This window comes from Urocitellus parryii, chromosome 1 (assembly GCF_045843805.1).
Source record: "Urocitellus parryii isolate mUroPar1 chromosome 1, mUroPar1.hap1, whole genome shotgun sequence".
Lineage (NCBI taxonomy): Eukaryota > Metazoa > Chordata > Mammalia > Rodentia > Sciuridae > Urocitellus > Urocitellus parryii.
Window position 1 is genome coordinate 256,982,732 of NC_135531.1, and position 14,038 is coordinate 256,996,769.

Consider the following 14,038-nt stretch of genomic DNA (forward strand, 5'->3'; position numbering starts at 1 on the left):
GGATTTCACTCCCATGATTAGGTTACATTAGGTGACAAAAGTGAAAGGATTTTGTAGATGTAATAAAGGTACCAAATCAGAGGGGAGATTGTTTTACAAAGGCCTGACTACATCAGGGAAACCAGGAAGTGGGGAGCAAGGTGGGGAGAGAGAGTGGGTTAGGGTTTCAGCCCTATAGCTCCTTCCTGGGCTCAATTTGAATTCTTCCTGTCTAACTTAGATACCATTATTTTCTTTGTTTTACCTAATTGCTCTGCCTAGTACTCCCAAAATTATATTGAATTGAAATGGTAGAAGCAGACATCCCTGTCTCATTCTAGATCTTAGAGGAAAGTCTTTCAACCTTTCTTGGTTCAGTATGATGTTAGCTGTGTATTTTTAAAATTGAGGCTCATTCCTTGTATACCCAATTTGTTGAGTATTTTTAATCATCAAAGGGATATTTAATTCTCTAAAAAATGCATTGTCTGCCCCTATTGAAATAATGGTATGCTTTGTGTGCTTGTTTCTGTTAAATTGCCGTACACCAACTCATTCTTTTTTTAGACCAGGGATTAAACATGGGGGTCTTAACCACTGATCCACATCTGTACCCTGCCTTTTAAAAAAATTTTTAGGGCCTTGCTAAGTTGCTGAAGCTGGCTTTGAACTTGTGATCTTTCTGATAAGTTTCTGGGATTACATGCATGTGTTTCTGTGCCTGGCTCACCTTCAATTCATTCTTAAAGTGTGGTCATTACCAATAAATGCATTTTGCTGCTTTAAAGATGATAAGTCTAAATTATTCAGATTTATGTTTTTTGTTAAAAACCAACTAACAAATATGCTTGGTTCTCTCTGAGGAAATATGAATTTCTACTAGTCTTCATAAAAAGTTGAAGATGAAAAAACTTTATTGCAACATAGGAAAGGCAAAAAATTTGAATTGCTGAATAGAACTTCAGCTTCCCAATATAGACTTTGTTGAACAAATTCTACTCTCTGGGGATAAGTGTAGCTGTCTCACACTATTCAGAATAGATTCCTTACTGGATGTGAGACATCATGTATGCCCCCTTATTAGCATATGTTCTTAAAATTTCTTTGAGCATATATAAATTAAATCCCCCTCAAATACCTTAAATGGAAGAAAGATTGTCTTTTAGTAATATCAACATGAATGACCTATTCAGGTTTGTTAAAATGATTCTTATTTCTTATTGAGCTGAGCTATTTTGGGGTTCATCATGGTCATGGAATTTACTGGATGCATGAATTGTCTGCTTTTTCAAATACTGAGAGTTTTACAGTGAGTCAATTTTAATCAAGATATAATAAGAATATTTCTAAAATAAAATTAAAATTTTACCTTTGATTATACAAAATTATAATTTTAATTTTGTAAGAGCTTTACAATTATAAAGTGATATTTAAAAATTTAAAATTATATAGCTCTAAATTTTAAATGACATAATTAAAAAGTATGCCTTTGCTTTTTATAATTATTACTTTAAAATTATATTTTTAATGTGAATTTAATGGCAAAATCAAACAGTGTAATAGATTTAAGTAACTTAATATATGGTAATTCTAACATTTCTGATTTCTCACAATAATACTACATAGAATACATTTGGTTTTGTTATTTTGGGCTTTTTTGGTGAATTTTATGATAAACCAAATGAATAATTAATTAGGAGAAATAGAATAGTCAGTGTTGATAAAAGCTGTACCATTAGAATCTAAGTGAACTCTGTAGGCCTGAATTTAAATCAAATATCAGTATGAACTCAGGATGCATTTCATCTTAAAAACCAAACAAAATAAAACAAAAACTAAAACCTACTTATCTCTGTTCAATGTAAAGGCCTAAAGCAATGTGCAGAGCAATAAAAAGATAACCCCTTCTGTGAATTATGGTACCAAAATACCATACTCAGAAAAGAAGTCAGGAGTCCTTGGAGAAATGACTAGTCCCTGATTTAGAGGAAAAGGTAAGATGAGACTTGAATATTTTCTCAAACACAAGTGAGAAAGTTATCAAAAGACTCAGAAGGCATTATTAAAGACTCTGCATCTATGTAAACTATTGTGTAAGATACCTTTTTTAGAAAATTTATAAGAATTCATTTACCATGAAAAATTGTGTTATATATGTGTATTAAGAATTGTAATAAAAAAAAGTACATGTATAGTGGCATAAATCGGTGTGAACATACTTTATATACAGAGATACGAAAAATTGTGCTCTATATGTGTAATAAGGATTGTAATGCATTCCACTGTTGTCGTGTATTTAAAAAATAATAATAAAATAAATTTAAAAAAAGACTCCACTGACAAAAGATGAAACTGAGCATCACTAAGACCAGGACCTTCAGGTCATTATTATATGAAAAATCATTGGTTACATTTGGAGAAAAATAGGAAGATAAACATTGTTTTAAACAATGGTACATAAGGGAAAGTACTGAGCACTTATCTTGACTTCCTTTTATGAATTAATATACCAGGATAATCAAAGAGTTGATGAGAGAAAATTTCTCTATATAGAAGTTTCCATTCATAAATAGAAGTAATTATAGATTTGGAACATCAACATTTTGGAAGTTTTAATGAAATTTAATGGCTTTGAACTCAAAATCCTTTTCTCTCAGCCTCCTAAGCTGCTGATGAAAATTCTTTAACAAATTAATTAGAGTGGAACAATTTTCTTTTTAAAGAAAGAAGGGTAAATTGTAGACAAAATTAGTCATGATAAACAAGTCAAGTGATAAGAAATATGCATCTTATTTGGATCCTGATTTTTGCAAACAAACTATTTGCGTGTATGTTATTTTGCTGGGGAAAATCTTAGCAGATGATACCTTCTAATTCATACTGACAGAATATAATTTATATATTTTGTTGTTATCAATGACTGGTATTATATCTTCTGATGCATGATCCTCTTTCCCAAGGAGATAAGCTTTTTTTTGGTCCAGACTCCCGAGTCAACTATCCTAATAGGGAGTATAATCACACCCTTGTGCTTGTCAGGCACTGAGGCCCATATATCAGCCATGGGCTACAGCTTTAGGGACATCATGCATATAGACAACCCCCCTGGAAGCTCACCATTACAGACCAGGCCAGTTTTCCTTTTACATGCTCAATATACTAAGATAGACTGCATACTCAACTGGAGTAACAGAGCAGTTAATAAAGTCTATCAAGAAAACTAATTTGATGTAGATCATACTGCCAATCAGTAACAAAATAAATAGTGGTAATAATGGATTATTATTTACTAAATAAAATATAAACCATAAGTCTATAGTGATATAATTTTAAAGAATCAGAAGAGAAAGCATTTCCTTATAGTAAAATTTAAAAAAGAATCAGTATAGAAATTCAATGGAGTAGAGATAGGGGAGTGAAGGGAAGACAGGAGAGACTGTAAAAGGAAAGACAGTGAAATGAATCTGACATAAACTTTCCTGTGTACATACATGAATATACCACAGTGCATCTCACCACCATGTACATCCTTAAGAAATAAATTAAAAACTAACTCTGAGTAAATGGCAGAAAGATCAATAGAGGATAGGAAGAAGAGGGGCGGGGAGGGGAAGAGAGGCACTGGGAACTGAATTAGAGCAAGATATATTCCATGCTTTTTTATAATCAAGTCAAAATGGATTCTACTGTCATGTATAACTAAAAAAACAATAAAAAATGAAAAAATCAAATCCTGAGTATTAGCATAGTTTCATGAGGTGTAAATATATCATCTTTTTTACAGGTCAGGTGTCTATTGAGGTTACCAATAGTTTAATTATAAGAAATAAAATACAAAGATATGAAAAAGAACAAGAAAGAATCAGTATAGAAGTTTGGAGAAAAAACAGAAAAATTTTCATTTGGTGAATACCACAGCAATTTTTACCTCAAGCACGAATCATCAGTAAGCACTAAATTTTGTGGCTGAAAGAATGATAGAAAGCAAGATATTGAGACTATGTAGTCTTAATTATTTTCTTATAAGATGTATACTAATTACAAAAGGAAAATAAAAGTAGCATTATGATGGAGAAGCAAGGCCGACCTTAGCTAGTGCGGTTGAATTGCCCCCAAATTCACAGGTTGAAGTGTTAACTCCCAATGCTTAAAGAATGTACCTTTACTTGGAAATTGGGTCACTGCACCTGTAATAAGAAGAAGCCATACTGGAGCGGGGAGGGTCCCTAATCAATAGGACTGGTGTCCTTATGAATTTTGACATAAACACTCACATGCACACAGGGGAGAATGCATGTGAAGATGAAGGCAGAGATGGGAATGATGCTTCTGCAGGCCAAGGATACCAAACATAACAAGCGAAACACATCAGGGCAAGGCACAGAACAGATTCTTCCATAGTCCTCAGAGGAAACTAACCCCGCCAATGCCTTAGCCTTAGATTTCTAGTTTCCAGAACTCTGAGACAATAAATTTATGTTTAAGCCAGTCTGTCTCTGGCAATTTGTTATAATAGCCCTAGAAAACTAATACATAACCTTAACTGAGTGATCAAAGTTCATGTCACCAGTAGCAGAACAAATGGACATTATGTTCTTCTGATAGAGTGTACCACTAAAGACACAATGTTACTTCTGTGAGAATTTGATGAAAAGGCATAATCTGAGTTTCATATTGTAAAATGGTAGACAAATCCCTATTGAGGAACATTCTGTAAAATAACTGGCCACTATCCTTAATAAGTGTAAACAATGTAAAGATAAAGAAATATTGGGGACGCATTTTGGATTAAAGGAGACAAGAGACATGATATGAGTATAATGGGTGGTTCTAGATTGGATCCTGGGCCAGAAACAGGACATGAGCAGGACACTGGAAAACTCTGAAGTATCTAGATTAGCAGCCATTATGAAGTCAAACAACAACAAGTGCTGGCGAGGATGTGGGGAAAAGGGTACTCTTGTACATTGCTGGTGGGACTGCAAACTGGTGTGGCCAATTTGGAAAGCAGTATGGAAATTCCTGGGAAAGCTGGGAATGGAACCACCATTTGACCCAGCTATTGCCCTTCTTGGACTATTCCCTGAAGACCTTAAAAGAGTGTACTACAGGGATACTGCCACATCGATGTTCATAGCAGCACAATTCACAACAGCTAGACTGTGGAACCAACCCAGATGCCCTTCAATAGATGAATGGATAAAAAAAAAATGTGGCATTTATACACCATGGAGTATTACGCAGCACTAAAAAATGACAAAATCATGGAATTTGCAGGGAAATGGATGGCACTAGAGCAGATTATGCTAAGTGAAACTAGCCAATCCTTAAAAAACAAATGCCAAATGTCTTCTTTGATATAATGAGAGCAACTAAGAACAGAGCAGGGAGGAAGAGCAGGAGGAAAGATTAATATTAAACAGAGACATGAGGTGGGAGGGAAAGGGAGAGAAAAGGGAAATTGCATGGAAATGGAGGGAGACCCTCATTGTTATACAAAATTACATATAAGAGGTTGTGAGGGGAATGGGAAAATAAACAAGGAGAGAAATGAATTACAGTAGATGGGGTAGAGAGAGAAGATGGGAGGGGAGGGGAGGGGGGATAGTAGAGGATAGGAAAGGTAGCAGAATACAACAGTCACTAATATGGCATTATGTAAAAATGTGGATGTGTAACCGATGTGATTCGGCAATCTGCATTTGGGGTAAAAATTGGGAGTTCATAACCCACTTGAATCTAATGTATGAACTATGATATGTCAAGAGCTTTGTAATGTTGTGAACAACCAATAAAATAAAATAAATTAAAAAAAATGAAGTATCTAGATTAGCCAATGTTATTGAGCTAGTATCAATCTCCTCATTTTGATAATTGCACCAGGTGTTAATATTTGGGGAATCTTTATGAAGGTACACAGGAAGTTTTGTACTATTTCTACAATTTTGTGAATCTGAATTTCAAAGTGCAGAGTTAAGAACATTAAAAGCAAAATCATGTTATAGATCCAAGGCAACAGAGAAACTTTGATTTAGGGCTTGTAATCTTCCTTATCAAGCTACAATAAAGCTCTTTCAATTCTATGAGGGAGTCTGTTGGAAGCAATTTTGAAAAGTTTTATAGTATCTGCATGATTTCAGGCACTATTACTTCTAAGCCATGATAGTCCAATAATTCGATAGCAAGAGTCAAATATTCCCCATTTTGATGCCATTTAAAAGTTAAAGGTACCTTCCAGAGAATCTAAAAGGACACTTTATTACCTTGATAGGGTCACAAAATGTTTATTGACCTTCCAGATGATGAGGCTACACCAGTGGTAGACAGAATTGGTAGTTTTATGATGAAACAAATGATTTCTCAATATAGGTTGATTTCTTCAATAGCATTAACGATAGCAAAAATTTAAATCCCTTTTCAGAGATCGTAACATATTTAACTAAAAAGGTTGATGGGATGTGAGGCATGTGCATATTAAAGTAAAAATTTTCATCTTAGAAATTACAGTTTTCAGGTTTCAGATGCTGAATTTCTATGTACAATTTCTTTTTTTTTTTGGGTGGAGGTAGGGTATGGTAGGGTTTGAGAATGTCTCAAATTACAAATAAATCATCTTTAGCATATAGACAATTACATGATTTCTGATGCTGTAGTGGGATATTTTAGTACTGCTAGAACAACAGCTGGTGCAAAACACCCACCACCTGGTACAATTAATTTACAGTTGAGCTTCTGAGTTCATGTGTGTGATTTAGAGCAAGACAGAGGTTGCTCTCTTACTGCTGTCTCATTGAGGGGTTCAGATAGGTGAAGCATTAGAGGAACCATGACTTGGGTTGTGCTCTACAAAAGGGAAAAGAGTTAACATACTGATGTGTCCACTCTGGATGGAATTCCATGGGCTTCCCGTGGGAGCATAATGCACACCTTCTATTACGTATCTGATTATACCTATTTCTTCTTGGGGCAGACACACTCTAAGGAGACCTCCAGTGGGGTATACTCTTGAGTGTGAGCAGGACCTGGGTTAGGCAACAATATATAAGAGTCCCTCTGAGCAAACTGGATAGGGAATCCCCCTTTGCTGGTTTTGAAAAAGTCAGCTGCCATGTTCTGAGGGCTTCTGGAGAGAGACACATGGCAGAGAACTGTTGGTGGTCTCTAGGGACCAAGATGGTCTCCGACCAACAGGTAGCAATAAATCAGGGATCTCAGTCCTCCAGGGGTGAATAGATGGATTCTGACAACACCCTGAGGAAACCTGAGAATGGATCCTTTGCAGTAGAGTCCAGAGGAGAATGCAGCTTTCACAAAACCTTGACTGCCAGGAGACCCTGATGCACGAAGCCCAGTCAAGCATAGCTGGATGCCCCACCCAGGGAAAATACAGATAATAAATTTGATTGGTTTTAAACCATTAAATTTGTGGTCATTTATTACACTTCAACAAAAAAAGTGACCGCCTCCACCCTCACCCTAATCTTTGCAGTACCATGAACTACTTGAACTTTCTTCATTAGTTGATGGCTTATTTTTTGGAACGGGAGATGTTACATTGTCAATTTAATGAATTAAGCACAAACAATGGTAAATTCTCCAGCACTGAGAAGCCTATATTTAAGGAATGTTCACTGACAGGAGAGAATGCTTGTGGCAAAACAGTGGTGTTGCTCCCCATTACTGAGCTCCTTGTAGGGGCCAGGTGGCTATTGCATGCCACTTAAGCAGACATGGAAGTGATATATTCACCTGCAGATTGAGGCAGGAATGAGCCTGTCCAAACTATTTTGCATCTCTATACAATAGATATTCAATCAGTCCAGTTTTCTTTGACGTCTTCCTGACAAAATAAACTTCAATGAGTTTTATTGTGGGTCTGTGCTCTAATATCAATTCTTTCCATCCTGTGCTGACAACTCTTGTGGCCATATGTTCCAGATGACACAGCTGAGGATGGTGAAACTTCCTTTGGCTCATGTCCTTGGGCATCTTGGAGAGGAGCCCTTGGTAGCCTGCATGGTGCATCTAGAATGACAGAGAACCAAAAATTTATTGTCAAAAACCATTGGGAGCCAGGGGTTGTTTCCACAAAATAATCTAGTTTATCCTTAGTAATTTAAACACTAGTACATTACATTTAACAAACAGGGTAAAAATACTTCATACAGAAGAAGGAACTAAAATAAAAATAAATAGGTAAGAAATATACTGAATTGTTAACGAAGGCTATTTCTAAGTAATGAGCTGGATGGTGAGATAATAAGTAAATGTTAGTTTTTCATATGACAAATTTTCCAAAATAGTGAGGCAAACACATACACACACACACACACACACACACACACACAGTAATTAAAGATCCTTAGATCCTGAGACACCTTAATGATTGAAGCTTTCTTTTTATGCATAAGACCCTGGAGTACAACGCTCTACCACTCACCAGGATAATATGCCATCCCACACAGAAATAGAAAGGAGGATATAATGCTACTATTAATATCAGATTATCTATTTTTGAGTCTTTAGAAAAAAGACAAATGAGTCCTAGGTTTCTTTGGAGAGGAATAATAGGGAAGGTATGATATAATTGCCTTAAAAAAGCAAAACTGTATGCCTTTGCTTTTTTTAATGCAATGCTCTTAAATACCAAAGACTAATAATGAAATTTTAAAAAGAATGTAACAATTGAAGTGCAATCTTTCAGAATTTTCAAAACTCTAAAGACTCTGATTCATCACAGATGAATGTCTGAAAGTTGCCTTTTAAAGTACTTTAAATATCTAAATTTAGTTCATCCTAGAAACATTTATTTTTTCCTGCCCAGATTCCCTGATATTTAAGCACTTGATCATAAGAGAGTCAGGGATAGGGAAGCATTTTACCTATGAAGTGGTCAGTTACTCTTAATTATAGATATTTTTGCCATTTCATGAAAAGATCTTTGTTGTTAGCTTAAAATTGGGGAAATCCTAGACACTATAAAGGTGTGTGTGTGTGTGTGTGTGTGTGTGTGTGTGTGTGTGTGTGTATGTGTTTTGAGCTACAACTGTAGACCTTTTACCTTTTTATTTTTTGAGATGGAGTCTTGCTAAGTTGCTGAGGGTGGCCAAGATTCTCCTGCCTCAGCCTCCTGAATTTCTGGGATTACAAGTGTGCATCATCACTCCCAATATAAAGATTTTATCAAAACAGTCATCTAATAGAACACCCTACTTATCCCAACTCTGTTCCATCCTGCGACAACAGGTGGACAAGTCTGGTCTTTCCTGAGATCTTATGAACTGAACAAAGCCAAGTAAATATTATCTTGACTCTGTGTGCAGAACCTGTCTTCCTTCCTAAGTCTAACCATTCAACCACAGGACCACATGCTCACTCACTCACAAACTCACTTGCACTCACTCACATGCTCACTTAACACACTCATTCACTCACTAACCCATTCAGTTTATGAAGAAGAATACCCAGAACTTTAGAGCCACAGAGGTGTCTTTGACATCCATTACAAGAAGTTAACAGGAAACTGACTTAAATTATAACCAATTGTGCTGGATTAAACCTTATATCTGAGAAATTATTCAAATGATGTCTGGGATTTTTGCTAGTGTTTTAAGACATTCTCTGCTTCAATACCAGTTAATATTCCAATTCCAGAAAGAGGATTACTGCTTTTTCCTAAATTAGGCTCTGAATTATGAAGTAATTTATAAGGTGTCACCAGTCACAGCACTGTCTTTGATTCCATTGACACATTAATTTTCCAAGTGAGTAAGACATCAGGTGTTGAACTGGCACTACCTCATCATCCTCTTAGCCTGACACATTTGGTTTAAGGAAGTGTTTCATGTGCACCTCTTATGGAATGAAGAAATCAGCCATTCTTATTGTATGCTTCTGTTGCTATAGACCTTTGTGCATCACTAATACAAAGAAAAATTTCTGACTTTATAAATTATCTGATGATTTTCATAGCACCTGTTTTTTTCTTGGGAGGGAGTCTAAGTGTGGTGTGTGTGTGTGTGTGTGTGTGTGTGTGTGTGTGTGTTTTGCTATATGGTCAAGAGATAACCCTAATTTAGGCTTACCCTAATATAGGACACAATCTACCCAGCATGTTTTCTCTGACTCCCAATTATGACTTTATTATCTCTCCTTCTTATGTGAGGCTGTCATCAAAGAACAAAGTCCCCTTCCTAATTGTTCAGTTTTTACTTTGGAGAAGATCCAATCTTGAACAGAGGGTTTATTTTTAGAAATAAATGAAAATGGAAGTGTTAGCCAAACGAATGTTTCACTGATATTTTATGTAAGGTTTTTAGTTAATGATAGTCACTGGCAGCTAGAAAGACTATTGATGGGAATTCTGTGCTCTCCATAGCACAATATTTCAATAGTGGAAACAGAGTAAAGAATGTGGTCTGAGCTATTCTTTTCATTAATTGGTCACTGAATTAATTTTGTTGTTAAAATTAGGAACAGCAAAAATACACCATTTATTTGTATTACGGTTAAAAAGGATTTTATGGAATTTGATTTCAGCAAAGGTGACATCTAATGAGTTGCCCAAAAAGTCTTACTGAAAGGCCAGATCAAATATTTTATATAAGATTTGATTTTTCTATGAGGAAAATTAGTTTTTGTAAGACACTAGCCTGCCCCACCCCACTCCACCCCTCCAAGCCCATTCCTTTGTATTTTGTTTGCATTGATTGCATTTACATTGTTTACCCACAAATAGCCCATGACTCAGGATATTTGCCCATATCCAGGTTCTATAGTCTGGTGTGTGTGTGTGTGTGTGTGTATGTGTGTGTGTGTGTGTGTGTGTGTGTGTGTGTGAGAGAGAGAGAGAGAGAGAGAGAGAGAGAGAGAGAGAGAGAGAGAGATCTGCTGATGACATACCTTAGCATTAGCAAGGGGCCTGGGTCTACTGTGCTTATGGTATATTGATAGTACAATATAATCACTAATGACTGGCTGAATGGTACATCCTGAATAATAAATAAACAGCAAAGTAGTCCCCCATGAATGTGATGCCTTGTTGTTACCCTCCTACTCAGACAGAAGTTTATGAGATTTGAGGTTTACACACTCCTTTCACTGAAATCCCATTTTGAATTGTGAAAGACTTTTGATAGACGTATAACTCAGAAGTTCTTCAAATCCAGCTGCACATTAGACTCATCTGGGACCTGTGCATTGGTGGTCAAACATTGATATTTTTTCCATATGCTCCAAGTGATTCTCATGCCAGGCAGGTTGAGAAGTTGGGCACCCGATAATTTCCATGGAAGGAGAACATCTAGCCAATGTGCACTAGGAGCTGGGATAACATGACCTGACTCCAAGGCTCAGCTGAGCTTGAACAGAAGGTCCTTCTAGGCACTGAGGTAAGAGATGCACACAGCTTTGCAGAGACAGGCAATACCAGGAATAGCACACCAGCGTGACTTTAGGGATGTTGGAGGACAATGCCGTTGGCATGGGTTTTCTGGGCTCTAGACTTCAGCAAGTACCGGGTGCAGTGGGCATAGGGGAATGGTTCACATAGCATCCCAGAGAGCAGAATCTTGTGTTGCCAACCTGGCTGGGGAGGGAGATCCCCACAGGGGAGGGACAAAATTGCAATGTTACATCTGTGAACATATGTGAGACATACCCCGGAGATACCAAAAAATACTTCAGAAGGAGCTAGAGGGCTTGAAATAATGAGCAGGAACAAGAGACAAAATGTTCTTAATGGCAATATCATTACATTTCCTTCAGGCTAAGGAGGCCTAGGTATGGGTTATGTACTCAAATACAAGTTTTAAAGTAGTAAACAAACTTTGTTTGGTACCTGATTAGGCAGATAATGAAAATCATACAGTACAATGTGAGTTTGTACAGACAATAGGTTTGTACTTACTCAGTTTACTTTTTCATATAGGTTTAGAAAAAATTTTATTGTGGGCTGAAATGAACTCTCTAGGTCTGAATTCTGGTGTTCCTCAAATATTTTGCTATGTAAACTTAGTAACCCAGTCTTTTCATCATTTGTGGAAATTAAATTAGAGAATATATTTAGACATTTGGTTAAATCCCAGCACATGAAATTCAACAGATATTAGACTTTATTTCATATGCTTTAATACAATTCTGTGAATGATGACTGACTCAGAACCTTAACCAATATTTGATTTGGACTTGTTTTGCCTGAATTTTGTTATATTTCCAAAGCATACATTATTAAATATATTTTAGTAGTTTTGGTAATAAAATGTGGACCTTTAACTTATCATGATATATTTTCAAGTAATATTTAAAGTGCTTCACAGAAAATATGAGAACTTTACATCAGTAGCATTATATTTTCCCATCTTCCTGTCATTTGTATTCTTGTCATATACATTATTTTTACATATAATTGGTCTTAGATTATAGTATTTTATATATATTGAATCAGCAACATCCTTTTAAATATATATGCATATACATATTTTCAATCTGTATATGCACATGCTGAATAGATATTATATACAAAGATATATATATAGATAAATATTATACTTTGGTTTTGATAATTTTTCTATTAGATGCAAGGTCTCTGGTTTAATCCTTAGGTCCTTGATTCATATGAGTTGAGTTTTGTGCATGGTGAGAGACAGGGGTTTAATTTCATCTCACTCCAGCCAGAATGGCAGCTATTATGTAGACAAACAAAAATAATTGTTGGGGAGGATGTGGGGTAAAAGGTACACTCATACACTGTTGGTGGGACTGTAAATTGGCACAGCCAATATGGAAAGCAGTTTGGAGATTCCTTGGAAAATTGGGAATAGAACCACTATTTGACCCAGCTATCCCTCTGGTCGGTCTATACCCAAAGGACTTAAAAACTGCATACTACAGGGACACAGCCACATCAATGTTTATAGCAGCAAAATTCACAATAACTAAATAGTGAAACCAACTTAGATGACCTTTAGTAGATGAATGCATAAAAAAGTGGCATTTATACACAATGGAATATTACTTAGCATTAAATGAGAATCAAATTATGGCATCTGTAGGTAAATGGATGGAGCTGGAGGAGATAATGCTAAGTGAAGTTAGCCAATCCCAAAGATCCAAATGTCAAATGTTTTCTCTGATATAAGGAGGGTGATTCTTGTTGGAGTAGGGAGGGGAAGCATGGGAGGAATAGACAAACTCTAGATAGGGCAGAGGGGTGGGAGGAGAAGGGAGGGGACATGGGGTTAGAAATGATGGTGGAATGTGATGGTCATTATTATCCAAGGTAAATGTATGAAGACACAAATTGGTGTGAATATAGTTTGTATACAACCAGAGATATGAAAAATTGTTCTGTATGTATGTAATGTGAATTGTAATGCATTCTGTTGTCATATATAAATTAAAATAATAATTATTAAAAAGATGTAAGCAATATGTTAAAAAATTAAAAGATTAAACCTGAGTTGGGCACAATGATGAGTGACTCTAATTCCAGTGGCTCCAGAAGCTGAGGCAGGAGGATCACAAGTTCAAAGCCAGCCTCAGCGATTCAGTGAGTCTGTCAACTTAGTAAGCCCCTGTCTCAAAAGACAAAGTTAAAAAAGGGTTGCAAATGTGACTCAGTGTTTAAGTGCCCCTGGGTTCAATCCTTCATTCCAAAAAAAAAAAGAAACTTGAGCTACTCTAAATGCCTTTGATGGCCTTTCTTTTCCATTCCCCCAGCCTCCACTCTGATCTCAGATCTGCTTCCCCTTATTCTGACATTTCAATCTCCCAGTCTTGTTTCAGTTTCTCAATGCAGAAAGCTCTTTCCTGACACAGGTCACACATCAGTTTTCTGTGCCTAGAACAGCAAATTTCTTCATGATTTACCTGGTAAGCATACTTATGCTGCAAGAAATAGATTCTGTTTCATTTCCTCAGACTCTTTTTGGACAATCTATTGCAAACCAGGCAATTCAGTTCTGCTTTCTTGCAAGAATTGTACATTTTGAGTAGAGTATACTTTATAATATGTATTCATTTAGTTATTCACGTATTTATTCTTTCTTCTTAATTAGTT